The sequence below is a fragment of the Peromyscus maniculatus genome, chromosome 21, assembly GCF_049852395.1.
Source record: "Peromyscus maniculatus bairdii isolate BWxNUB_F1_BW_parent chromosome 21, HU_Pman_BW_mat_3.1, whole genome shotgun sequence".
In the NCBI taxonomy this organism is placed as follows: Eukaryota; Metazoa; Chordata; class Mammalia; order Rodentia; family Cricetidae; genus Peromyscus; species Peromyscus maniculatus.
In genome coordinates this window covers 47472378-47499678 of record NC_134872.1, presented here as the reverse complement: position 1 = coordinate 47499678, position 27301 = coordinate 47472378, and the positions used below count along the sequence as shown (strand labels likewise).

At 53.3% G+C, this 27301-nt stretch overlaps 1 protein-coding gene and 1 long non-coding RNA gene across 3 annotated transcripts in view; one reads left to right on the top strand and one right to left on the bottom strand.

Annotated features, from left to right (window-relative positions):
• The window catches only part of Foxp4 (forkhead box P4), a 54072-nt gene extending 35352 nt beyond the window's left edge, over nt 1–18720 (bottom strand). For both annotated transcript variants that reach the window (XM_042265637.2, XM_042265638.2), the window contains exon 1: nt 18582–18720. The gene's annotated coding sequence lies outside the window, so the exon portion shown is untranslated. The remainder of the gene's footprint in view (nt 1–18581) is intronic.
• Nucleotides 18721–19853: 1133 nt separating this feature from the next.
• On the top strand, nt 19854–20867 carry LOC143270041 (uncharacterized). The gene is made up of 2 exons (XR_013046901.1): nt 19854–20403; nt 20514–20867. It is a non-coding gene; the product is annotated as an uncharacterized LOC143270041 (long non-coding RNA).
• Nucleotides 20868–27301: the final 6434 nt, after the last annotated feature.

Below are 27301 nucleotides of genomic sequence, written 5' to 3'. Positions count from 1 at the left end.
GTGCTTCCCAGGACACAGAAGGCCCTAAGCCCTTAGCATCTATGGAAGGCATCCTGGGCCCACTATCCACCTTCAATTCTTAATTCCTCAGCCCAGCTACCAAAGTAACTCTTCTTTATTACTACCCACAGCCCAAGAGCCCTGTATTTAACACCCATTTCACTGATGGGAAAACAGAGGCTGGGAGTATAGGCTTAGGTAAAGGCTTAGCAAGTTGGAGACCCTAGGTCCAAGCCCTAGCAAGCCTCACCCCCCAAATAGGGCAGTTAGTGTAATTCAAGGCTAGAGTGTGTGCTCAGCATGGGAGGCTGGGGTTCCGTTTCCCAGCACTAGATAAACTGAGGCGGGAAAGAAGGAAAAGAAAAACTGTCACGCCTATAATCTGTTTGGGAGGCTGTGGTAGGAGGAGTTCCAGGCCAGCCTGAGCTTCCGGAGAACCTGCCTCAAAAACAAAAAGATGGAAAGATGGCTCAGAGGTTAGAGCACTAGCTGTTAGTTCCTGGCACCCAAATAGGCGTGCTCACAACTCCAGCTTCAGGGAATCAGACACCCCCTTCTGGTGCCCACAGACACCCACACAAGTGTGCACCTACACACACACACACACACACACACAAAGTAAATCTGAAAAAAAAAAAAACCCAAAATCAAGTCTTTTTAAAAAATACATTTCTTTATTTTATGTGTGTGTGTATTTTGCCTTCATGTATGTCTATGCAGCATGAACATGAAGAATCCCGAAGGAGGAGGCATCAGATCCCCTGGAACTGGAGTTACAGACAATTGGTAGCCACCATGTGGCTGGGAATCGAACCCACGACTCTGTCCTATGGAAGAACCACCAGTGCTCTTAACCCCTGAACCATCATCTCTCCAGCCCCAAAGTCTTATCCAAAGCATGAGGGTCAAGGCCCAGATGCCTCCTCCTTAAACCTGGTCACATGGAGCGGCTGTAACCTCTCTAGAGACTGGGATAGTGAACAACAGGGAGAGCAGGGGGTGAGGAGTTCCCTTCTCCAGGTGTAGGGCACCCCACTTCAGAAGGGGGCGTTTAGCATAAAATGCTATTCTGAAACCAGGAGGTGTAGTGCATGCCTTTGACCCCAGGCGCATGCCTGTAATCCTGGGTCTCTGAAGCAGAGGGATCACAAGTTCAAGACTCTGCCTGCGCCCCCAGCACTCACTAGCATGTGCACACGCAGACACACACACACAAAGCTCTTCTCAAATCTGGACTCTATATTACCCAATGAACAGTCACCCTAAAGGGAACAGCTGGTACCCACCTCAGACTGTTGTTTAACATATGTCTCAGACTCCCTAAACCTCCGTCTCCTTGTCTGTCAAAAGCATTTCATCCCAGCCTCTTGGAGACCTTTATAGACAATGAAGGCGCCTGCCCAAGTAAGCCCTCATCAGCCCGTTCATTCCCCATCCGCCCTAACTGTGAGGGGAGAGGTGACAAGGTTCAGAGAGGCTAATGATTTGTCTGATGTCACACAGGGATCAAGCCCCTTGAACACCCAGTAAGGACTGGAGAAGCCAGTCAGATAACCACATGTCCTTCTCGGCCAATAGGATGAGGCCCTCCAGGTAACGATTAAGGAAACCGTAGGAGGTGGCTGAATTACTTACTCTTCCCAGGTGAGGCTCCCAGCAGCATTCCCCTCCCATCCCCACTTTTCAGTCTTTCCTTCTCTCCCCCGGGCCACTTGTCCAATCTTTATCCCTGCTGGAAGCAGGGTGGGAGGTGTGTAAGGGAAGGGGGGGTGCGCAGAGGGATCACACCACCACTCTGGAGGCCTTCTCAGATTTTGACTCTGGACTGTCTCTTGCAGTGGATTGAGGAGAGGGATCCTAAAGAGCCCATGCACTGCTCAAGTAGCCTTAATGTCACAATATGCTCTCGTCAGTAGCTCCCACTCCTGAGTTCTGAGAGGAGCTAGAGCAGGGGTAGAGTGTGGAGGTGACGGTTTGGAAGAGATTGAGCACTCCGTTCCCAAGCCCGTAATAGCCATGTCAGCCCCAGGGCTAGTAGCCGCCGGATGATGGATGGGTGGGCTCTGGCCTCCACCCACCACAGCACAGGGCTTCGGCCCCCTCCCCTGAAGCCACCCACCCCGAAAACTGCCGGAGTAACTTCCCCCACTCAGGCCTGGGCCTCAGCTGGGGGTGAGGAAGTGGGAGGACAGCAGAAGCCCACTGCCCACTCCACTCTCCCTCTCCCTCTCCTCTAATTCCAGCCCTGCTGGGCAGAGAGCAGCTTCCAGCTCAGAATCCCAGACCAGCTGCTCTGAGATCTGAAAACTCCTGGGCCCCAGGGGACAAAGACGAGCCTCGGGGGTGGTGTGAGCGCGCTCGTTCGCAGGAGAAAGCAAGGAGAATCTGGCAGCTCTTTCTCCCAGGGAAGGGAAAGTGGTCCCCTTCCAACAGTCACAGGGGCACAGCAAAGTTGTGGCTCTGACAGCAAGTTTGGAAGAGGGGGAGTGAAAGGAAGGAGGATGCCATTGGAGGTGCCCCATCCTTTCGGGGAGGAGGGGGAGGGGGAGGGGGAGAGCGATACTAAGTGAACAACATAATTGTGGCAATGTGCCATGTAATAATAGCTATTCAAGGGCCGATCATTCATATTGAACAAGCCTCTCATTTGCATGCTTGCGATTCTACGCATTTGAAAAGTCATTTCCGCAGGGTGTATGAATAGCAGCCATTCCCTTATGGAGTGTGCTCTGGCCCCTCCTGGGGCCCTGGCCCACTGACACACACCCATATACCTCCTTCCAGATTCCCGCCCACCCACCAACACTAGCCCCTCAAACCCGCATGGCAGGAACTTCCAGGCCCTCGAGGAATCCTCACCTTTGCCCTGGCACACCTGCCTTCCAAGACTGAGCACAGCAACAGCCAAGAGCCTCCAGCCTCCAGCCTGACTCCTACCCACCTCTCAGAAGAGTGTTGTAATGAAGATGGGGAGTTCCCTGTACTGTGGGTGAGCAGGCGCTAATGTCTGGGGCTCAGCCAGCTAGAGGTTGGGCGGGGTGGGGTGTTGGGAGGGCGCCGTTATCAGTGCCTAGTAACTAGGAGGGGGTTGGAGCAAATCACGGGTGTGCCTTTTGACTCTGGCTAGGAGAGATGGCACCCTAGGCTCTGTCACAAAAAACCATGAGCCCTGTGCCTTCTTACATCTCAGGAACTCAGTTTCCCTTCTCTCCATAGGAAAGTAGTTTCAGGAGCTCCTGGGAGGTGGGGGCGGACCCCCTAGCCTCGTTGGTGGATGTGAAGCCACAGTATTTGGGTGTTGCTGGGAGCCACCAGGAGGCCATCAGAGTCACAGCTTAGTCCCCTGTCCCAAAGGCTCCACCCAACATGGATCACAGCTGGCTGCTCTGGGCAGCCCTTCATTCCTATACGCCTGTCTTACTGACTTCACATATTCCTGTCCTCTCTGTATACAGTCACCCCTTTCTGCAGCAGGGAAGGACACAGCTGAGACCAGACCACTTAGTCACAGTTGTGTGGCCCTGGGCCAGTCACTGGCCGCTCTTCATCTCATAACCCCTTCAGACTTGGTGCGCGCTCCTCAGCACTCAGGAAGGGTAGGCAGGGGGGTCGGGTTTTCAAGGCCAGCCTCGGCTAGCAGCCAGCGGGCCCGGCTTTTCCCTCCCCCAAAAAGCCACCAAGGAGTGGGCACCACACATTTTCAAATTTCCCTAAGAATTGCTAAAACCAGGGCTTCTCACCTCAGCCAGCATCCCCAGACCACTCCCCCCACCACATGTCGTGGGTAGTGGAGGACCATTTACAGGGTGTGTGTGTGTGTGTGTGTGTGTGTGTGTGTGTGTGTGTGTGTGTGGTGAGGAGGGGTGATCCAGGATGTGGAGGGCTACGTGTGGGTAGATCCTAGTCTCCCATCCTCCGGATTCCCTTGGTGAAGTCTGAGCACTAGGGAGCCATGGCCAGGCCCGGGCTCCAGCAGGCGTCCTCGGAAGGAAGGCAGGTCAAACCCACAGACACCTCTTCCGCTTCGGGGAACTCCGTGGCCATCTGAGGGCTCCCACTTTCCCTGAGGCTTTTGCCTGTACGCTGCACCCCAGCGGGAGCCAAGGCAGCAACGCCTTCTCGGAACCAGCCAGGGTCCGCCCCGTCCTGTCCCCTCCCTGCCGGAAGTGACGAGCTGCACCTAGCTAGGGGCCAAAGGGGCCCTCCAGGCCTGGGGTGCCTTTGGGAGTCGGAGAAAAGCACCAGAGCCCTACACGTGGACAAACCTTTTGTGCCTTTTCGCGGGCCCATATGGCGTGGGGAGTATTAATTACCGTCGCGTTTTAATTAACAGTCGCTTAATCTGAGCTGTAACATTTGCCACGACACCCTGCGCCTCGCCGCGAACCCGCGCCGCCCGCCCTGCCAACTCATCAATTAATTTTTATTGACGTTTTCTTCCCCCAAACAGGCACAATACCAGGGTTTTCCAATTAACACCTCCGCGATCTCTAATTAGTGCAATTAACAGACTGATGGATGCCCGGAGTTTACCCGCGAGGGAGGGGGTTGGGGGGAGACCGAGGAGCTCGCGCGCGTCCCGCGTCCCCGGGAGCAGCGGCGCAGCAGCAGGAGAGGAGACAGACGGGGGCGTGGCCGTGGGTCACCCGTACCCGGAGTCCTGGTGGTCCCTGAGCAGAACGTGGCCCTGTTGAGAGTCTGACACTTAGGGCTAGAAAACTCGTATCTAGCTGCAGCCCTGTGGGTCACAAACTTGCTGAGAGACTTGGAGCAAATAAGTGGATGTTGTCTACTTAAAACTCCAAAGAAAGCCGAGGAAGCCGATTGCAGTAAGAGACAGAACGTCCTAAAGCACAATACCATGGAGAAGAGCGAGCCCAGGGATGAACCTTAGCGTGCTTGTCCTGGGCTCCATCCGAGTTCCCCCGTGCAGCTGACCTGCTTGTCTGAGGCCGTAGGGCTCCGGGAATGACAGAAAGCTTCAGTTAAAAGCTAGCTTTCCCATGGTCCAAACTAGTTAGTTAGTTGATGGACCTCTGAGGCCATGTATTCATTCAACAAGCACTTAGGGTCCAACTAACCCAAAAACAGATCTAGCCACAGAGCCCGAAGGGCAGTTCTTTCTAGGAGGTATGCAAAGACTCCCCCAAGGCGACTGGTAGAGGTGAAGGCCCCCACCCATGTTTTCTTCTGAGTATCTGTCCCTGAAAAGGTGGCCACTTGTGGGGTTCTCTCTCCTTCCACAGCTAGCCAGCCAGGAGTATGTTGTACCAGCAAAGATCCTTCACCATTCATAGTTTCAAAAAGCATTTAGGCAGCACCAGTGTGTCTGGCTGGTTATGCAGAGAATAGGCGTCGGATGCCATTCTAGAGCTCGCCTTCCCGTGAGGAGAGACAAATGAAAAAGTCATATAAATAGCATCTCTCAGATGAGCTGAATTCTATCCAATGTGAGGATACATTGGGAATAAATGGGACTCTAATTTTTAAAAATATAGTACTTTTTATTAATTCTTGAAAATTTCATACATGCACACAGTGTCTTTTGATCATACGAAACCCCTCCCCACACTCAGGGCTCTACCTTAAATGGAGTCTGGATTGGAGAAGGCCTCTTGCTAAAATGAGTTAGCTGTGAAGGATGAGTGGGCTCGGGCAGGCAGACTATAGCCTGAATGCTCCCCTCCCCTCCAAAAAACCACACACACACCCCACACGTGACATTTCCTAGATCACATAGAAAGACACGAACATGCATGGAATACAGTATGGAACCACTTTTTTGCCTCTTCCTTTCTTTCTGGCTATCCTGCTGACAAGTCTTTTCAGGGCCATCAACCTTGGTCCTGCAGTCAGCTGAGTGCACCTCTCAAGTCAAGGACCCAGGGACTCAATGCATCTCTGACCTTCACTGGCTGCAGGCTGCCGGGAATAGGGAGGGCTCTGCAAGCAGCCACTCACTGGCTACCTACCGCTAACCTTCTCCTGGCATGATTCATGACATGAAACAGTGAGGTCACCAGCCTTAACCCTGGTGTCCAGATCTCTAACATGGGGCTGATACCAACAAGTCATCCTTTCCTCTAAGGATGCTTCGGAATCAAGTAAGACACAGTGCATGAGGGAGGTGGCCGGAGAGGGGCGGTTCCTGGGGCTCCCAAAGGCCTAGCTGCAGCCCCTCTCTGGAGTATGAAAGTTCACCTGACCCCTTCCAGCTTCTGAGAAAAGTTCAGCTTCTGAGAAAAGTTAAGGTAGGACCCACAAGCTGGAGAGCCTCTAAGGGCTGAGGATCCAGCTCAGTGGTATAGCATTTGCCCACTATGAGCAAGGCCCTGATTTTCACCCCAGGCAACCAACACCCTCTCCCCAAGTTCCCGTCTGTGGATCAGGGGCTGGCACCTCAGCTTCCCTACACACCTGTGCCTGAGTGCCAAGGCAAAGATCCTCCATAAATGGCATGTGGCACCTTAAGAGCTACCCACCCCCAAATCTAGGGACCATGCAAGTCCTCTTAGCACAAAACTTCAGGGCTAGAGAGGCTTAAGCAAGTAGCAGGGCAAGGATGGACCCATTTCAAAGGGTCACCTGACCCACACAGCCCTTGACTGGGAATCTGTCCTGGGCTACCTTTGGAGGAGGGGTTTTCTCCCAAGTTTCAAAATTTTTTATTTTCTAATTCTAAAAGCAAAGGACATCTTGGTAGAATATTCTGGAGGGAGATGTATAGCTGGGTGTGGTGGTACATTGCCTATAATCACAGAATAGGCTGAGCTAGGAGGAAAGAGTTTCAGGCTAGCCTGAGCTACACAGCTAGATCATGTCTTAAAAAACAAAAACCATGCCAGCGGTGGTGGCACACGCCTTTAATCCCAGCACTCAGGAGGTAGATGTAGCCTGAGCTACAGAGAAATCCTGTCTTGAAAACCAAAAAACCCATACCAACCAGGTCTGGCATCCTAACCCTCTGGTCCTAGCACTTGGTAGGCAGAGGCAAGAGGGTCACTGGAAATTTGGGTCAGCCTGGTCTACACAACACGTTCAGAGTCCGACATATGGGCTGTTACCTGTCTTCACTTAGGAGAACAGGACACTGCACATTTTGCTTAGAAGGTATAGTTACTTCTTCATCTTTATTGCTTTTCATTTTGATTTCGTTTTTTTCTGAGACACGATCTTACCAGGTAGGCCAGGATGGTCTGGAACTCCCACAATCCTCCTGACTTTCCTGGTGCTGGGGTCACAAAGCCACTGCCAGGCTTTAGAGTTACTTTTTTTTTTTTTTAGGTCCTTATGGACCTCAAACTGGCAATTTTGCTGAAGATGACCTTGAACTCTTGACTCTCCTGCTTCCACCTCCCAAGTGCTCAAACTACAGGTATGTGCCTTCACTGCTCCACTTTGGGACTGTGTATCTTTAAAGCTCTTGATCTCATTGGTGTCCACTGATTGGTGCCCGTTTGACCTTTCCTCCTGAAGGCTCACAAGGGCCATTTCCCTCCACTCTGAGACAGTCTGTGCATGAGGAAGCCAACACTGAGCCCCTGCGGCATGCGTGAGCTCCTGGTAGAGAGGTGCAGGGGGGGGGGGGGGCTTGTCCTGCAACTGGTACTGGGCACATGTGGTGGGGATCTTGGCAAACAGAGGTGAAAAAACACAGCCCTGGCTGTTGGTGGAGTGAAAAGGATGACAGGCAAACAAAGGCGCCCAAGGATCTTCCTGACGAAGGAGCCTTAAAAACAAAGCATCCCTACTTCTTCCTCTCGGTCAGTGAAATTGGACCCTGGGTGGCGGGGTGCAGGCATGGTACCTCACACAGCCTTCTCCAGGATTCTGAACTTCAGACACAGCCAGGGTGCAGAGACTGCCCGGCCCCTGCACCCGCCACTTTGCAAATGTTATGTCAGGCACAGAAGGATGGGGGCCCAGAGGGGGCGTGGTACTCTGGAAAGGCCCCCTGCGGGTGACTTCTGCACCCAGTCACAGGCAGTAAAAGGCTTCCAAAGAATAATTTGCCAATGTGTTTCCTTCTGTGCGTGTCTCTCTCTCTTCATGGTACTGGAGACTGAGCCTACGTCCTCGTGTATGCCAGGCAAGGGCTTTACCACTGAGCTAAGATATTAACCCTTCAAAAAACCCTTTTTTCCCCCTAAAGCGTCAGGCAGGGTTTCCCTAAGGGACCCAAGGCTGGCCTTGAACTCACTCTGTAACCTAAACAGGCCTTAAAGGTGCCTCAGCCTCCTGAGCAGCTGGGATTATAGGTTCAGGCCTCAAGTGCAGCTTACACTTCCTAGTCACAGCCAATCCACGCAGAGTCCGACTGCCTCCACCATAGCCCGGCCCTCTTCTCTCCTCCACACTCCTGTGGCTCACTTTGAAAGAGGAACCAGTTTAAAGATGGCAAACAGCCTGGCAAGGTCACCTGGTCCCAGACCCTTCCCAGCATCCCACCCCAGCCGTGCCAACCCCACGGACCTGAGACACTCTTCACCGCCACTCTCTCTCCATTGCCCCTTTTACTACGGGGACCAGGACGTCACAATGTCTCCACCAGGTCTGGCAAGGGAGCCTCATTCAACACTCTTCCCTATCACCATGACCAAAAGGAAGGATTAACCGAGACAGGAACGAGAGAGACCGAGAGAGAACCAAAGAGCCCACTCCATCTCATTAAGAAAGTAAACATAAGAGCCATCTAAGTGTCTAATTAAGCTTCTAATTAGTCCCTGCTTGTTACTAATGCAAATTAGATTACTCCGCTTAACTACAGCATGTCCACAACACCCTTGTTAATTGCGGCCTTTTGAAATTAAATTACTCCCTAATTAGCATATCAAAGCCATTGATTCGGAGCTGGGAAAGAAGAGGGCAAGAGGAGCCTAATGCCAAGTTTGGTTAATCAGACACAGCTAATTAAATAGTGACGTCTTACGTGGGGGGCCTGCCGGTTCAGGGGTAGGGGCTACCCATTCAGGGCCCAAATGACCATCTGGAGCCTGTCTGGAGCCTGGTTCTGGTGGTGCCCTTGGCACCAGAGGCTCCTGTAGGCTTGTGGCAGACCACCTGGTCTGGCACTCCATGGCCCTTGACCCAGGCCTGGCCCCTGTCTCCCCAGAAGATTTCTAGGCATGGCATTCAGGGACATCTTAGGCACCAATTCAGGGACATCTAATACATAACAACATGCAAATAGGCCAAGACTGAGCGAGTGTTTGTGCACCTCTCTGTTCCTGCATCCAAGTTGGTTTCAGAAGGTGCCTCATTCTCTCTAGGCCTCAATGGGCCAGAACCCGCTTGTGATCCCATTCTTAGGGGACCTCCCTGTCAATTAATTGGTAACAGGAGGCATCAAATCATTCTCTTGAGGATGTGAGATTCTGATGAAGGGAAATCTCATCGCTGGGGATCGGATGGGAAGTGGTAGGCTATGATTCCTCTAATCAGGCTTCTGACCGAACAAGATGTACACAAGGAGGTAAGTTCTGAGTGGGAGCAGGTAACGGGGTGATGACTTCTGCAGAGGACCTTACCTGGAGGGGGATGGGTCCCTTGACACTTGCACAGCCTCTGGAAGCATGCGGCCTTAAAATTCACTTCAGGAGGAAAGGGGGAACCGACTTGCTAGGATTGGAGCTAAATGGCATTTGGTTTAACCCCAGAAACCACCAAAACCAGCAAGAACTGCCCACCAATGTCAATTCTTAGCAGCATGGGAATGTGGATTGGATTTGGGCAAGGAGCCGTTGCCAGAAAGACTCTTTGGAGTCTTTTGAGGCAGCTTCTCCCCACCCCCACCCCCCATTCTCCTTAAAGAATACTGGGATCATGCAAGTCAGGCAGTGGTGGTGCCCGCCTTTAACCCCAGCAGAGATCTCTGTGAGTTCAAAGACATCCTGGTTTTCAGAGCTCCAGGAAAGCCAGGACTATACAGAGAAACCCTGTCTCAAAACAACAACAACAACAACAAAACAAACAAACAAACAAAAAACAAACCTAGGACCAAGCAAATGTCCATGTGAGAAGAAAATATGTAAACCGGATTTAATTTCTATAATCCCAGAAATTTTAAGACAGAGTCAGGAGAATATATATGAACTTAAAGCCAGCCCCAGCTACATAGTAAGACCTTGTTTCAAAAGGAAGGGAAGGAGGGAGGGGGCGGGGGAGGGGGGGAGGGAGGAAGGGAAGGAGGGAGGGAGAGAAGGAAGGAAGGGAGGGAGAGAAGGAAGGAAGGAAAGAAAGATAAGGAAAAGAAAGATAAAGAAAAGAAAGATCATTGGCCGGGCGGTGGTGGTGCACGCCTTTAATCCCAGCACTCGGGAGGCAGAGCCAGGTGGATCTCTGTGAGTTCGAGGCCAGCCTGGGCTACCAAGTGAGTCCCAGGAAAGGCGCAAAGCTACACAGAGAAACCCTGTCTCGAAAAACCAAAAAAAAGAAAAGAAAAGAAAGATCCGTAGTTGGAGATGGCTTGGTGGTTCAGAGCACTGGCCTCTCTTCCAGAGGACCCTGTGGGAGCCAGGCACACATGTGGTGCACAGACATACATGCAGGCAAAGCACCCACACACATGAAAGAAAAAGAAAGGAAAGATGCTAGGTAATATGCTCTCAGTAGCTACGATGGCCACTACAGAGGCCAGGGAGAAGCAACTGTCACCCAGCCTCAGTGTGTCCTCAACGGCACACAAATGTGGGCTGTGCTCAAAGGAAGCCCAAGTGGGGATATCTATGTGATATCTACCATGGGCTGAACTGTGTGGCAGCCAATGAAAAGCAGGGGTAAAGCCTGTCAACGTGTGATGTCACCCCCACCCCCAAAAAGCCGGGGTGAAGCCAGTCAACATGAGATGTCACCCCCACCCCCGAAATAAACATTTCAAGAGACAAGTTCCCTAACAGTGATTCCATCTCCGTCAGACCTCGGCCCTGGGTCCCTGGTCCTTGTCAAAGGGGAGTGATAATCACACCTTGGGAATCACCAGGATGTGGGGTAGGGTAGGATGAAGCTATAAGCCAATGGTTCTCAACCTTCTGTTGCTGGGACCCTTCAACACAAACAACACATGCTGTGTAGACCCCGACCATAAAATTATTTCATTTCTACTTCATAACTGTAATTTTGCTACTGTTAAATTAATCATAATGTAAATATCAGCTAGGCAGCTCCTATGGGGTCTCGACCTACAGGTTGAAAACTGCTGCGTGATTCTTTGCTGGGAGGTATCTTATAAAGCCTTCCCCACGCCATCTCTCACTCAAGGGATGCAGCCAGGACTTCCACATGCTTTTGAATGACATTAAGAGCTGGTTCCTGAAGACACTTATCCTGGCTCTCAGGAAGCTGCGGTGGGGGGTGGGGGTCCATACCTGTGCCCTCTGCCCTAACTGATAAATCATCTGCCAAGGGCGACAACTTCTAAATAACTCCTAAAAATGATGGAACGGTGTAGCTGGCATTTTCTTTGGGCCACCAACCAGCTCCCAAATAAAGACAGGGAGACATTATTAATTATGAATGCTCGGCCTTGGCTTAGGCTTCCCCACTCGCTCTTATAACTGATTTTAACCTGTTTCTCTTCATCTACGTTTTGCCTCTGGGCTTCTTACCTTTCTTTCATTCTGTATGTCCTATGTTCCAGCTTCCTCTGTGTCTGTCTGGCCTTGGCATCTCTTCTTTCTTCTTCCACACTGTGCCAACTAAAACCCACGCTATGCCCTTCCTGCTACTTCCTGTCAACTAGGTGCTAACTCTGCCTCTCTGAGCCCAGGTTGATTTTATTTAATTAATGAAAATGCAACACGTCTTTGCATAGTTAAACCAATGCAGCATAAACACATGCAACACATCTTTGCCTAGTTAAACAGATATTCCACACAGAGCAGGACAGCGGGAGGCAGGGGCCAGTGAGCCGGCTCAGCAGGCAAAGGCGCTTGCCACCAAGCCTGACGACCCAAGTTTGATTCCCAGATCCATGCGGTAGGAGAGAACCGACTCCCAAAAGCTGTCCTCGGACTTCTACATGTTTGTCATGGCACATGTTCATGTGTGCACACACAAAATGTTAAAAAAAAAATCGTGAGAGACACCTACTTTAATCCTTCTGTGTGTCTCTCTTTCCCTCTCAAGATGTAGTGGTTCCAACCCCTCCCAAGTTCCAGCCCCTGGAGCACACAGGTCAGGGGCAGAGACAACCCCTGAAGGGTGAGGTTTTGTTTATTTAAGGGGAAACCAAATAGAGAGAGGTAGACTCCCCGAAAAGGCGAGGCCAGCCAGTGCCCAGCTGGCGGCATCCATCCACGCCAAACCGGGCAAAGGGGCTCACAGCAGCACTTTGATTTTAGAAAATACGTGAAATTAAAAGCAGAAAGGAAGAGTTTGGGGGAAGGGTGAGGCTGTCCTGGTAAGTGGGGGAGGGGGGGCAGAAACACACAAGGGCCAAGCTGCAGCCTGCCTCACGGAGCTCTCTCTCCCAACGAGATTCAATTAATTGATAACAAGAGGCATCAAATTAATTTCTGGAGGATGTGAGATTCTGATGAAGGGAAATCTCGTCGATGGGGATCAGGCAAGAGGAGGTGGGCAGCACCCCTTTTAATCAGGCTCTGGCTGTCTAATTGGCAGAGAGGAGGCTTGCATGAGTCACAGGGTCCCTTGCCCTGAGTTCCACAGCACCCCCTTCAGGAAGCCCCTTCAGAGGCAGTAGGCCAGGAACAAGCTGTTGGGACAAAGACTGTGGCCATCCTCATCTGAGGCCAGGAAGAGTCAGCGGTCATTCACTGACAGCACTTTAGGAAACCTGATACTCACAGAGAACAGCATTCCCAGGGCCAGACAGCGAGTTAGGACATCGGTGGCAGTGCCTTAGAGGGACCCCACAGTGTACCCGGAGGACCCAGAGAGTCATCCCTGAGCACAGGGGCAGAGGGACACTCTGTAGCAAAACACAGATCATGACGTCTGAGCCTTCGCAACTGGTTCAAGCCTCCCAGGCAGAGGTGGCTGGAAGTCTGGGCTCTGGTGAGTTAGGTCTCATGATTGCTTTCCCAGGCTCAGGTCTCAGTCGCCTGTGACCTTCCATCAAGGGTAAGGATGTCTGATGCTCTTGGGACTCAGGGAAGATGCCCAGGGAGCCATTCGGAGCTCCCAGACACTGTGCTCCAACTAGGCAGAAGGGGAGGTAGCATGTGGCCACTGGGGGAACCCCAGGAGAGAGTCTCCCAAGGGACCATAGATAAGACCCTCAACACAGCCTACTGCTCCGAGGGCCACCAGCCCCTGCCTCTGCTCCCCTAGCAACTCCCAGCATCTGGCCCTCACTAGACCGTGGGCACATCTGGATGTTTCATTACTTCCCTCAAATTCTCTCCGGCAGGGCATTTTCCTTCCTCCACACAGGGGTTCCTGCAGAAAAGAAGGGAGTCACTCTTTGGGGGTGACTTCTTTAGACCTGGGGCCACTAGAAATGTGGACTCCGAGAAATGCAGGCCCAGCCAGAATTGTGTCCCAGGAGACAGCTTTGGTTTGGCAGGATTGAGGAACCCGGAACTCAGCCCGCCTCACCTGCCCATGCCTCCATTTTCCCCCGCTGCCTCAGCACACGTGCCCTGTGAGAACCCCGCCATCCTCTCTTGTGCCCAGCGCCCACCTCAAAGATCCACATTCCCTTTCTTACTGCATTCTGCGTTTTCTGAGTTGCAAGAGAGCTCCCTCTTATTTCCTTCTCTGGGTCCTGCCAATGTGTCTGCTGCACACAGCAGGCACAGGGGTTTGTGGAACGGAAGGACATCCTGGAGCGCTCATCTCTATTCCCCAAATCCTGACCGTCCTCAAGTCTGGCAGCCATCACCTTTCCCTCTCCCTTCCTGCCAGTCAGAATTCTGAGGCATGCCATGCTCCACAACTGACAGATAGACAGACAGACAGACAGACAGACAGATAGATAGATTTGGGTCACTTCTGCCTCTCTCCCTACTTCAAACAAATGACATTCTTAATTCTGCATACTGTCCTACTATGAGGAAATCCGCCATTTGCTCCCCCTGCCCATTTACATGGTAGTGGCTGGGGCCAGATGCCATCAGAACCAACTCCAGTGGGAAAGCAAACACCCTTTACCTCTCTCCGGCGCCACTCATGCAGCCCAGCCATCCCGAGGCAGTGGTGCAGAGGAAGGGCCCCAGGAGATGAGGAGACACCTGGAGCAGAGGTACAGGTTTCTGATGGGGCTGGGGAGACGATGCATGGCTTTATCGCAGGCAAGTGAACAAAAGCGTGTGTGTGTGTGTGTGTGTGTGTGTGTGTGTGTGTGTGTGTGTGTGTCCATCTGTCCTGGAACTAAGGGGGGTGATACAACAAAGAAGTCTTCGTGGCCCCTCACTCTGTGGTTCTATGCAGAAGGTATCTTTTGTGGGGCGCTTTTGTTTTCCAGCCCATACAGTGTGCCCCAAGACTTCTGAGAGCATGCACAAAGTCAGAGGCCAAAGGCAGCAGGGTTCCCACTGAGACCTGGGATTGGTGTGATCAGTAGTAAGGAAAAGTGTTCATTTCCATAGAAAATTCCAGATGGTGGTGGGAAGGACAGACAACAACTTCAGGCTCCCTGCAGGAAAGGTTCTTGCTTCTCTGAGATGACTGTTCAGTGGTAAGTCCCAAATCTTAGGCTTTCTGCCTGATGGATTCCTATAAGGACAGGAGGCTCCGTGCCCAAACACTAGGAATCTTCCCTTTTGAAAAGAGGAGATGCTAGTCTTCCTGTACTTCTCTTCTCCTCAGTCTTCTGGAGAGTTCTGTTCATGTGTACTTGTCTCTACTACAACCTTAAGAAGGCCTAAAGCACAAGCCAGGGTAGGTGCAGACAAGGAGTGCAGACCTGCTAGAGGCAAGCGGGACCTACAGCCCAGCCAACCAGGGAGAGGAGGCTGGGCCAGGCTGATGAAGAGGTCAGTCCTCCAGCCCTGCCCTTCTCCCTGGCTATTCTGGAGCCCAGCAATCTGGTCCCAGCTCTGAGCCCGGGCAGCAGTGGAAACCTCACACAAGTTACCACCTCTCTGGCTTAATTTTCCAGCCTATAAAGCGAAGGTTTATACTCCAATATTCCCAGTATTCGGCCCAGTAAGTGGCCTGGCAGTGCTGGTAAGCTAGTTAAAGAAAAGAAAATGAAGAGTGCCATCACTGGAAGGCATTGTGATGGCCAGACACTTGCTCGGGTGTGAAACTTTACCTCCGATTCAACTCCCCAGCCGCCATTCCACCCAGGGCATTGTTGACCTACTTTACAACCTAAGAAAATTGAGGTTCCAGCAGCTTAATTAAGTTCCCTGGAGCCCTATCTAAGCGCCAAGTTCTAAAGCCCTTTTCGCTCCGACACACGTTCGGCCCTGGGGAGGCACGGGTTTGTATGCCTCGGGTTCTAGGGCTCCCGAACCACCTCAGAGGAAGCTATTACCGGCCAATGGAGGCACTGAATCCTGGCAAAAATAGGCCCCTGGCTGCCTTGGGCCTGGGGAAGCTGAGATAGGACAGGAAAGGGGATGGGAGTAGAGAAACTGAGGAGCCCCTAGGATGGAAGGAAGTCGGCACTGTTTGGGCAATAATAAAAGCTTGGGCTCCAGTGCATTGCGTCTAGAGGGTGAGGTCTTCCAAAAGTACCGTGGGCAGTGAAGGGTTAAAAATGTAGGGAAGGAAGGATGGCTTCGTGGGGAGATGCCTCTTCCCTCCTTCACACAGTCCTCTGAAACCAGACCCCTTCCACGCCACCCTGCCCACCCATCACATCTGTCATCCATTGCAGTAAGCTGAGGTCCACGAGGCTCCGGAGAGCCGCACAAGGGTACCCACCCGAGGACCCAGCCTGGGATCTGCCCAGACAAGGCAGGGGCTCGGCAAACATTGAGGAAATGATCAAAGAAAGCCACCCTCTTCCAGTCCTCCTGGAGCCCTTCCCTGCTAGGAAAAGGTGTGCTTGGAGTCAGCGCCCAGCAGGCCATATGCACATTCCTGTCAGAAAGGTAGAGGGGAGGGGTGAGGATGTCTAGGAAGGAACAGGCCAGGGCCTCCAGCAAGTTGGGCCTGGCCAGCCCTGCTCCCCCGGGCTCAGAGGCTCCTCAACTCCAACCCAGCCCTAGCCTCAGAAGAGACTGTAGCCTGTAGACGTCTCCTCCAACTTCCAAGGTTGGCGCTAGGGTAAAATATGGTGAGGTGTGTGTGGAGCACACCTATAATCCCAGAACCCCAGAGGCTGCGGCAGAAGGGCATAGTATTTGGCCGGCCTCGGCAACATAAAGAGACAGTCTCAAGTCTCCCCAACCCTCCCAGGAAACAAAACAAAACAAAACACAATCAGGTCCTTACTAAACAAAACAAAACAAAAACAACGGAACACAAGCAAGCACTCATGGGTCCCCGCAAGTTGAGGTTCGGAAATCACGGGGTCTGCAGCAAGTGTGGAAGAAAGGGGGGGTCCCAGAAAGGCCCTGCTACCAGGCTACCTTGTCCAACAGACTGGAGTGGTGGTCCGCGGCACATTCTTTACACGCGCTGTTCTAAGGGTTCCTCAGAGCCAGCAAGCCATCCCAGAGCCCCTCCAACCTCCAGATGACAGTCCCTGAATCACCCCGGCAAGGTAAAAGTTTCTCAAGTTTAAGGAGAAAAAAAAAAGAGAAAGAAGAAAAGCCTGCAGACTTCCCCACAGCGGTTTTCCGCGGGGGCGGGCAGAGGTCGTCTGAGGCCGACCGCTCCCCTTCAGGAGCCTCCCCCTGGCTCCTTGGTTGATCTCAACCAGGGGCTTAAAATGCCGGTGCCGCAGGGTACCTAGGCCAGGGGCCGACCCATTGAGGTTCGCGGGGGAGGGGGGTGGGGGGGTGGAGGCTAAGCTTCGCCAGGAAGCGGTGGAACAGCATGGACCACCCGCTGCTCCTTTCTTCGTGGGAGATGGGACACTCGGGCAAACCACCACGACTGTCGCGGAAGCAGCGCTCACTCTCCCGACCCTGGATTCCAGACCCAACGCCGTCGACTGCCAATCCAGGCAAAGACGCTTTAAGTTCAAGGTAAAAATCCCGCATTAGCCAAAACTCTTTTCGGATTGCTCCGGAACCGTCAAACGGTGGCTTCAGACTCAGGTTTGTTCATCCTGGTCTCCAAGCCTACCCAGCTCGGAGCGCCCCGGTCCACCGGGTGGGCAGACCCGTGCAAGGGTGCACCAACACGCGCTTATCTCCAGATATCTGAAATCCCAGGTGCCAAGCAAAGGAACGTGGAAACGCGCGCGGCAGTGTTGGCATAAGAGGCCCAGGGTGCAAAGGAGAGGGGCACTGTCTGAGAGCAAGGACAGCCCCCCCATACCCTTGTCCTCCCAACCTACAGAGTAGGCGGATGCTACATGAGGGTGTTCACGCGGTTGCCTCAGTTGGGGGAGAGAGTCAATCCGTGATGGTCAGGGCCTCTGCCTCAGAATCCGCGTCCCACGAAATCCCACGTTCCTCCACACAGGTGGCCGCGGCCCCAGGTCTCCAAGGGCACTCAACTCAATTCTGGCGCCACCGGGTTCTGCTCCGGCGCAGCCCAAGAAGCACAAGTTTTACGTAGAAGCGGAGTGCAAGGTCTGGGCAGCGCCGAGGGTGGCCGCGGGTCAGAGAGGTGTTGGGGAGACGAGAGGACTGTCTAGCGAGTCACCAGTCCTCGGTCTGGAGGAATGGGGTCCAGCTTGGTCACTCCGGCAGCCTCATCCCTGGTGGCACTGGGCCCTCCCTCCAGTCACTTAATCCCCCCCACTACCCCGCAGGAGCTCTGTCCCGATGGGGAGGGTATCCATACCCGGTCAGTCCGCCACCGACCAGCTCTAACACACAAAAACCACAGGGGCCATTTCCAGTCTCTCTCAAGTCCCCGAGAAGTTTTCCGCGCTATCTCAGAGGTGATTAAGGGATGCGGGGAAAGAGGGTTGACTACTCTCAGCACTTCCGAAGTGCGACCAAGGCGACGAGGTGTTTGAGACTGTTGGTCGTCCCCCCCGCCCCCCCCCCTCAAGTCCTTCTGCCTCCTGCTAGTCCTGGGGAGTCCCGTGCAGACTGGACTTGGGGGGATCCCACTTCACCACTTCCCTTCCCGGCTCAGGAAAGTCCGGGCCGTGAGTATTCTTTGTCTCACTCCGGGAGGGGGGGTCGCGCCCCCTAACACCCCATTCCCAGCAGCGAGGCCAGAAGGGGGCGGAGCCCAGATTCTTGGGGCAGGGCGGGCCTCAGTGGCCTCTCCAAGCCGCCCCCATGGCCGGCTTCCCGCTGCCCCCCAGCCCCGCGTCGCAGCCCCCACCTGTTCCCCAGGCAGCTCCAGTCGGCTGGGGGCCCGGGCCGGGGGCAGGGTTTCGCAGCTCGCCGGGGTCAGTGCGACGCGGCCGGCCCCGGCTGGAACAAAGTGCTCCGGCCCCGGGCCGGGCTCCTCCCGGCGCCCGGCGCGCCTCGGGCCGGCAGTTTGCAAACACAAAGTGAGCCAGGGAGCAGGCGAGAGAGTGAGCTAGCTGGGGAGTTCGACGAGTCGTCAGCCCAGCCCCCACCCGGGTCCCTGGGGTCCCTGGATCGGCCACCTACCTGTCCGGCCCGGCCGCTCAGTGCGGGCTCCGGCCCGTCAGCCCGCACGGGGCATGGGGCTCGCTCGGGTCGCAGCCCGGGCCCGCCGCCACCCGCCGGGACTGCCCCTGCGCGCCGCCCCGCTCCGAGGCGATCTTTCCAGCGCCGATCGCCGCGCGCCTCAGCCCCTCGGGGGCATCGCACTTTATAGGATGGCTCGGCTCTCTCCGGCTTCCGATCGTCCTTCCCCGGGCTCCCGCGACGCTCCTGAGCTCGCTCCGGCTCCGGGGCTCCGGGACCCCGGCGTCCCCGCCCCCGGCCCAGCCCTGGTTCCGGCCCGGGCTCCTCCCCGCCGCGCCGCGGCCGCCTGCGCCGCGCCCTGATCGCGTGCTGGGGGGCTCCGTCCCGGCCGCCGGTGGCACTGTCCGGCCCGCAGGGGCGGCCGGCTCCGGACTCCGAGGGGCTGCGACTGAGCCCCGGCTGCGAGTGGCTGCGAGCGGGCGGCTCGCGGGCGGGGCGCACCGGGCGGGGGACCGGAGGGGTGGAGGGAAGGAGGGAGCGCGCGGAGCGACAGGGAGGAGGGAGCGAACGAGAGAGCGGCGGAGGGAGGGGAGACTAACTTCTAGTGCTACCATAATTCGCCTAAAGCAGGTGCAGCCACTTTTCCCCCCGCGAGGCGGCCAGCGGCGAGCCGAAGAAGACCACGTGGACCAAACTTTGGGGAAGGAAAAATGGGGACGTGGGGCTACAGATCTGCCAAAGCAGATAGGCCGCAGAGGTTCACACTGGCCTGGGGACCCATCCTATGGGACGCTTTATAAACTCGGGCCTTTTCCAGGAGCCTGGAGGTACGGCCAAGTCCTGCTGGCACACGGTTCACTGGTTTCGGGCGGGCTGCGCCTGGCGCGGGGAGTGGTCAGGGGCCCCCCGAGTCCGGAGCCGGCGTCCGGCGCGGGCCCTGCCTTGTCTCCTTCCGACTCCCCACTGTGTGGGGGCTGGGGCTGGGGAGGCTCTTTCTGGGCTTTGTGAACAGTCGTTCTTCCAGCCCCGCGCACGCGCTGCCTCGGTCTGCAAAGGGGAATTTCCTATAAAGTGCTGTGAGAACCAATGAAGAGGAGGCTGCGGGCTGGATCCACGCGGGCCGAGCGCAGAGCAAAGTCGAGGCAATTATCTGAACAAATTAGAGTGTAAACAAAACTCGGCGTCCCTGAATACCGCTTGTGCCCAGGGGGACTGAGAGGATGGGGTGGGTGGGTGGAGGTGGAGACCGTGGTGCGTGTTTGGGTTGGGAGGGGGAAGTCCGGGCACGGAAAGGCCCTCGTTCTGAGGGGGAGGGCTAAGTTGGGTAGCAGGCGCCAGGCTCAGACTGGTGGAGACCTGAAAAAAAAATCCTCCCACTTTTTACCCCAAACATTTTCCCTGTCTGGGTGTGTGAAGTAGTGAGGGACGCCCCAGGGTCCCTCCGTGGTTGCCCCCACCCTGCCCAGTGATGCCAGGTCCCCTGGTCCTTGATGTGGGATGAGAGCAAGAAGGCAGTGCCCCTGGAAGGCCCTGTTGGCCTCAGGTTACCCTGCAGGTGGCCAAGGACAGGCAGACCCATGCCTCAGTGGAGCTGGTTAAGGACTGGGCCTACTTTCCTAGGGACACATATTTTGGAGAAAACTCTTTAAAAACGGGTCTCAGAGGTGGCGCTCAACTTAAGCTGTTTCAGCTCACTTATTCTGCCTTTTTTCTGTGGGAGCTACAGCCAGGAGTATACACAGGTCTAGAGCGTCTCTGTTTGCCCAAGTGGACAGACAGACGCGACAGGCAGACATAGACTCTGCTCCAGTCTTGCAGACAGGTAGGTGTCAGGTTGGGGAGGACTGTTGTGCCCCTTATTTAATTGGATATCTGTGCTGCCGGAGAGCAAATCAGGCCTCGTAAATGCTAAACACATGTTTTCCCATCTAGCCGCACTCCGACCCAGCTCATTTGTTTGGACATCACAGTGACCTTTCCAGTAGAAATGAGAATCAAACGACCGTGGGTGGTGAAGGCGGAAGGGTCAGGCGGTCAAGGCCATCTTCAGCTACAGATGGGGTCCCAGGCCGGCTGAGGTTACATGAGACCCTGCTTCAAAAATCCAAAACAGTGATGGCCAGATGGTTCAGTGGGTAGAGACGCCTCCTATTACCTGCCTGTAGACCTAAGTTGGACGCTGGAACCCACACAGTAGGAGGGAACTGATGCTTGAAAGTTGTTCTCTGACCTCCACACACACATGCACACACATGTTCACACACGAAATAAATAGAACTTTATTTATTTATTTATTTATTTATTTATTTATTTATTTATTTATTTATTTATTTTTTGGTTTTTTGAGACAGGGTTTCTCTGTGTAGCTTTGCGCCTTTCCTGGGACTCACTTGGTAGCCCAGGCTGGCCTCGAACTCACAGAGATCCGCCTGGCTCTGCCTCCCGAGTGCTGGGATTAAAGGTGTGCGCCACCACCGCCCGGCCCAGAACTTTATTTTTAAAACACATTTTAATCCGAAACAATAAAAATCAAGGATTAGATGATAGTTGACATGTGAATCCTGCCTCATTCCAGATATGCTGGCTCCTTTAATCTTCATGATTAGCCTATGAGGTAGATAGTTCTGTTGGCTCCATTTTATAGAGGGGGAAACTGAGGCACAAAAGGCACTCACCATGTGTAAGTGTACACAGCTAAAGAATGATGGAGCAGTTCCGACCAGAGCCATTTGTCTTGGATGAGGGGTCACTCTGGATGGCTTTACCTTCTGTGGAGAGGCAGCCTGGTGGACATCATGGTGTGCAGACAACCAGGGAACTGCCCTGCTGCTACACCCCCCCACCCCCACCCCGGCTCCACAGCCCCCTGCCCATCCTGTCTACAGCAGAGGCTGAGGTGGAGTGTCAGGGAGGTGTGTGCTGCCCACAAGCTCTGTCCCCAGCCTGGCCACATCAGCCCCTCCCCCACCTCCCACAGGGCACACTGGGAAAAGAACTTTTTGTTTTCATTTCAGTTTACCTCTCTACTCGGGCCCACTCAGTCCCCAGTGGGACTGTGTGACTTCTGAGTCACAGTGGAAAGCCCAAGGGAGTCAGAAGACCCCATCTTGTCCTACTTGAGGCAATTCAGTGGAGAAAACAGACCTCTCTAAAGAAGGTAACAGAACAAACAATGTGTTAGTCATAGTAGCCAGGCCCCGGGCCTTCCTCCCAGGGTGAGAGTTTGGAGGGGTTCCCCACAGGAGCTGTAAGTTCCCTAGGGGGAGTCACTGTGCCTTGTCCCATCCCAGTCTGCAAGGCAGGTGCAGGTGCTCAGGTGGTGGGGAGGGCCTGACTGTAGCCAGAGGCTAAGGTTAGGACCATGGGGGCTGGAGTCAGGCAGCCTCGGGTTTGGACTCCGTCCTGGACACTTACAGATGTGTGACCTGGACAGACTGTAGGTCCCAGCCTCCCTTCCTTCAGTCACAAAACTGAAAGGACGCCTCTTTTTTCCTTTTCTTTCCTTCTTTCCTTCCTTCCTTCCTTCCTTCCTTCCTTCCTTCCTTCCTTCTTTCTTTTCTTTTCTTTTTTCTTTCTTTTTTTTTTTTTTTGAGACAGGGTTTCTCTGTGTAACCCTGGCAGTCTTGAAACTCACTCTGTAGACCAGGCTGGCCTCAAACCTGGAGATCACCTGCCTCCAAGTCCTGGGATTAAAGGTGTAGGCTACCGCTGCCTGGCAGAAGGATGCCTTCTTAAAGGGGTTGGGAGGAGAGCATGAAGAAAGCCTGGTGATCTGTGCCTCTAATGTTTTCCTTAAATACTTAGCTTTTCTTTTGTGAGCCCCACATTCCTTGCTTAAAAGTGAGGAATGGTCCCAGAAGTGGGATACCCCAGAGACCTAGGATAGAACCAAATACAAATGGCAAAAAAAAAAAAAAAAAAAAAAAAAGTCAGTGAAATGATTCCTAATGATACTCCGCTATCCTCATAGATCGGTGCCTAGCCCAACTGCCATCAGAGAGGCTTCATCCAACAACTGATGGAAACAGATGCAGAGACCCACAGCCAGACATTAGGCAGAGCTCAGGCAATCCTGTGGAAGAAGGGGGAGCAAGGATTGTAGGACCCAGTGGTGTTAAGGACATCACAAGAAAAACCACAGAACCAACTAATCTGGGCTCAGAGGAGCTCAGACTGAGCTGACAACCAGGGAGCCTGCGTGGGACTGACCTGGGCCCTCTGCATGTGTTACAGTTGTGTGACTTGGTCTCTGTGTAGGATTCCTAGCAGTGAGAACGGGGGATGTCTCTGACTGCGTTTGGGGACCCATTCCTCCTGCTGGATTGCCTCATCCAACCTTGGTGGAGGAGGGGGTGCCTGGTCTCACTGCAGCTTGATAGACCATGGCTGGCTGAGATCCATGGGATGCCCGCCTAGATCTGAAGAGGAACAGTAGAGGAGGAGTGGATGGGGTGGTGTGTGGTGGGGACTGGGGAGAGGGGAGGGAGGGGAAGCTTTGGGTAGGATGTAAAATACAAGATAGATAGATAGATAGATAGATAGATAGATAGATAGATAGATAGATAGATAGATAGATAGATAGGAGCCGTGGCCTCAGAAGGCAAGAGCTAGCCAAATCACAAGAGCTACCAGTTAGGCAATCCTGGCATGTGCTGGGCTGCCTGCAGCTCCTCTTTTTCCCATTCTGCATGCAGAGATGGTTCAGAGACGTCAGTCATCTGTTTCAGATCACAGAGCTAGGAGACAGCCCAGCAAGTGCTTGCTACCAAATCTCCTTTGGGCTGGGAAGCAGATAGGCTTTCCTAAAGGGCATGAGCGAGCCAATAGAAGAGCTTGTTTCCTGCAGGGGGCCTGAGCTCTCTCAAGGGCATGATGGTGGCTGTGAGATTAGAAACAGTGTATTTAATCCCAGACTCTGAACACACCTAGATCCAGATATTTTGTTTCAGTTCATCTCTCTGCTGGGGAGCTTATCTTTTTCTTTCCCCTTTTATCTTTTTAGATGTATTTTATCTGTGGGTGGGTGGGGTTGGAGGTGGGGGAGTGTTTTGCTTGCGTGTGTATCACAGGAGTGCAGTGCCCAAGGAGGCCAGAAGAGGGTGTCAGATCCCCTTGAACTGGAGTTACAGGTGGTTGTGAGCCACCCTGTGGCTGCTAGAGACTGAACCCAGGTCCTCTGCAAGAGCAACAGGTAACCCTACAGGCGGAGCCATTTCTCCAGCCCCCATTATTATTATTTTTTTGAAAGATTTTTTTAAAATGTGTGCGTGCACACACAAGTGTGTTGTGTGCCCCAGGAGGCCAGAAGACGGTATCAGATTCCTGAAACTGGAGTTACAGTAGTTGTGAACCACCTGCTGTGGTTGCTTGGAAGAGAACTCTGATTTTCTGGTAGCACATCACCTGCTCTACCGGAGCCCACAGAACAAGTTCAAGGCTAGCCTGCTCTACGCTTGTGTCTCTGGGCCGTATCAGTCAACAGGTGACAGTCCACCTCACATGTGTCTGTTTCTTTACCACCTCCCTGTCCATCTGTCCGTCCGTCACTGACGGACAGTTAGGCTCTTTGGATGTTTGCCCATCATGGCCTCACTGTACTTCCCTTCCTTTGTGACCCCCATTTCCCTTCTGCTGAGTTATCCCTCCTCTCTGGAATTCTCTCCCCTCCCCATCTACCCTTTGCAGTCTTTCAGAAAGATCCAGAGTCTGTGCTGAGTGGAGGTGGGGGAGGGATGCGAGGACAGCCTTCCCACCAAGGCCTCTGTTCCCCAAGATAAATGACAATTTAAACAAAGAAATATTTCATTAGGGGTTGATATCTTAATGAGCTGTACCAGGATCCTTCCAGGCACTCTGTAGACTCCCCCTTCCACTAAGAGGGGGCTCCAGCCCCTGCAGGAGGCTTATCACTTTACCATATTGGCCTGAATAGAAGGCCATGCTGTGGGGCTCTGTCCCTGGCACTGTGGAAGCGAGGCTCATGGGACTGGATGAGGTGGCATTGACCTGTGTGCCAGGGCCCAGGGAGATGCTTGCAGAATCCTTGAAATTAAGGAATACAGACACAGATTTTGTCTGTGGTGGTGGACATAGGGACTTCGGGCTGATTGGTTGGAAATCTCTCATTAAAGACCAGGAAATGTACAATATCATGACAGGCTGTGAGCAGTCTTCATTAATTAGAGAGCCGCATCAGTGGGCGAAATGAGGTCTCGGCATGGAGAGGCTTCTGTGTGGGAAAGGGAGACAGACATAGGATGCACATAGCAGGAGGGCAGTCCTGGCATGCCAGCCTTCCCTCTGCCAGTCTTGAGGGAGGCGATGAAATCTCATTGTGCACCTTTAATCCCAGAACTTGGGTAGGGGCCAGGCAGGTCTCTGTGAGTTTGAGGCCAGCCTGGTCTACATAGTGAGACCCTGTGGAGAGTGGGGGAAGGGAGAAGGGTGGAGAATGAACCTCCCTAGATTGCCTTTGCTGAGGCTGGTCCTCAGCCTCTCTAGTCCTGGAACTTCAGGTGAATGCCACTGTACCATCTACCCACTGTGACATTGCCGGCCACCGCCACCCTCACACCTTACCCTGTATACTGCTGGAGATGGAAATCGAGGCTACATCCCAAACAGACAATGGGTGTAGGGCGGACAGAAGATAAAAGGAGTCTTTATATGTCCCTATGGGATGTGGTATCTGAGCTGACCTGTCTCCTAGGTGTCCTTACCCTGCCCACAGCCACATATAATGCCGGGCCTGAGCCCCAGGCTCCCTTCCTGATTCCACTCATCACTTAGGATCCACTTTCCTCCAATCTCATCAGTATTTGACCTCGGGGCTCCGTACCCTAAGATTCTCTCAGTTGTCAGGTAGCTGAAGATTCCTAGAGTTGAGCAGCTGAAGGCTTGAGTGAGGCGGGTTGTCAGTGGAGCAGATGGGCCCCCTAGACTCGGTGCGAAGCATTCTGCACAGAGCCCCATCCCCTCCCACGCTCATGGGCACGGAGCGGCTGCCGTCTTCTTAGGCCCTCACCCTGACCCCGTCCACCCTTCAGCTTCCTATAACCAGCGTCTGCTTTTCCTTCCCGAGGATTCCCTCTGTGCATTGGAGCTCACTCTGCCACAGCGAGAAAGAAGATGAGCGTGGGGCGCTAAGGGAGCCAGCCCTCTACCATAACAGATGGGATCTGATGGATAACATCCCACTCAAAAAAAAAAAAATCTACTCACGCGTAGATCAGGGATGCAGCTGAGAGTAGAATGCTTGCTGAGTGTGTACAGCCTTGAGTTGGATTCCCAGCACTTCAAAAGAGAACAAGAAGGAAGGGAGGGAGACAGAGGTGTGGGTGTGGTGCCTCACACCATAATCCAAGCACTCGGGAGGCCGAGGTAGGAGAATTACCATGAATCTGAGGCTAGCCTGGGCTACAGAGTGAGACCCATCTCAGTGAAACAAATAGCACAAAGGTAACTCTCAGGCAGTCCTTCCACACGGACCCAGGGTTTGTGGGTGGAATTGGGACCACACTAGTGGCTGACTTGATGACACATCGTTCACTGCCCGCCCCCCCATGTTTTATTTTCCCACTCCTCTGCTGGAGTTCCTTCAAGTCACATGTTTGCAAAGGAATAACCCACTCAGGCTGCCTTGTTATGATCTTTTCATACAGGACAAGAAGGGCAGTGGAGTTGGAACTCGGTCTCATGATTATGAAGAACAGCCTGGGTTCAAACCATGGCTTCTGACACAGAAGGTCATCTCACCCCACTCGAGGTTTGCCTCAAAGAGTTGGGTTCAGGGCCATTTCCCTGTTATGTTAGGTTCTGTTTGGGGTGGCTGGAGAGATGGGTAGCTTGGCAGTTAAGAGCACTGACTGCTCTCGCAAATGGCCCAAGTTTGGTTCCCAGCACCCACATCGTGGCTCCTGTTTGTAATCCAGTTCCAGGAGATCTGATGCCCTTTTCTGGCCTCTGAGGGCACCAGACACATGTGTAGGGCACATACATACATTCAAGTAAAATACTCATACACATACAATAAAATAAAGTTTTAAAAATTATTTTGAGAAGCCGGGCAGTGGTGGTGCACGCCTTTAATCCCAGCACTCGAGAGGCAGAGCCAGGCAGATCGCTGTGAGTTCGAGGCCAGCCTGGGCTACCAAGTGAGCTCCAGGAAAGGCGCAAAACTACGCAGAGAAACCCTCTCTCGAAAAAACCAAAAAAAAAAAAAAAAATTTTGAAAGCTAGGCAGTGATGGCGCATTCCTTTAATCCCAGCACTCTGGAGGCAGAGGCAGGAGAATCTCTGAGTTTGAGCCCAGCCTGGCCTACAGAGCAAGTTCCAGGATGGCTAGGGCTTCACAGAGAAACCCTGTCTCAAAAACACAAACAAAAAAACAAAACAAAAATCAAAGAACAAAATTATTTTAGAGGTCAGGGGAGATAATGAGGTGGTTCAGTGGTTAGGAATACTTGCTGCTCTTGAAGAGGACCCGAGTTCAGTTCCCAGCACACATATGGGATGATTTACTGCCTGTAACTCCAGCTCCAGGGGATCCCAAGCCTTCTTTCTGGCCTCCAAAGGCATCTGCACAAAAGCGCAGAGACATACACACATACATGTAAGTAAATATGAAACATTTTTTAAGATTTAATTTTATTTATCTTCTGTCTTACGTTCTCCCAGAGGCAGAGCAGCCATAAGAATCCCAGTGGTTTGTTTAGGAGATC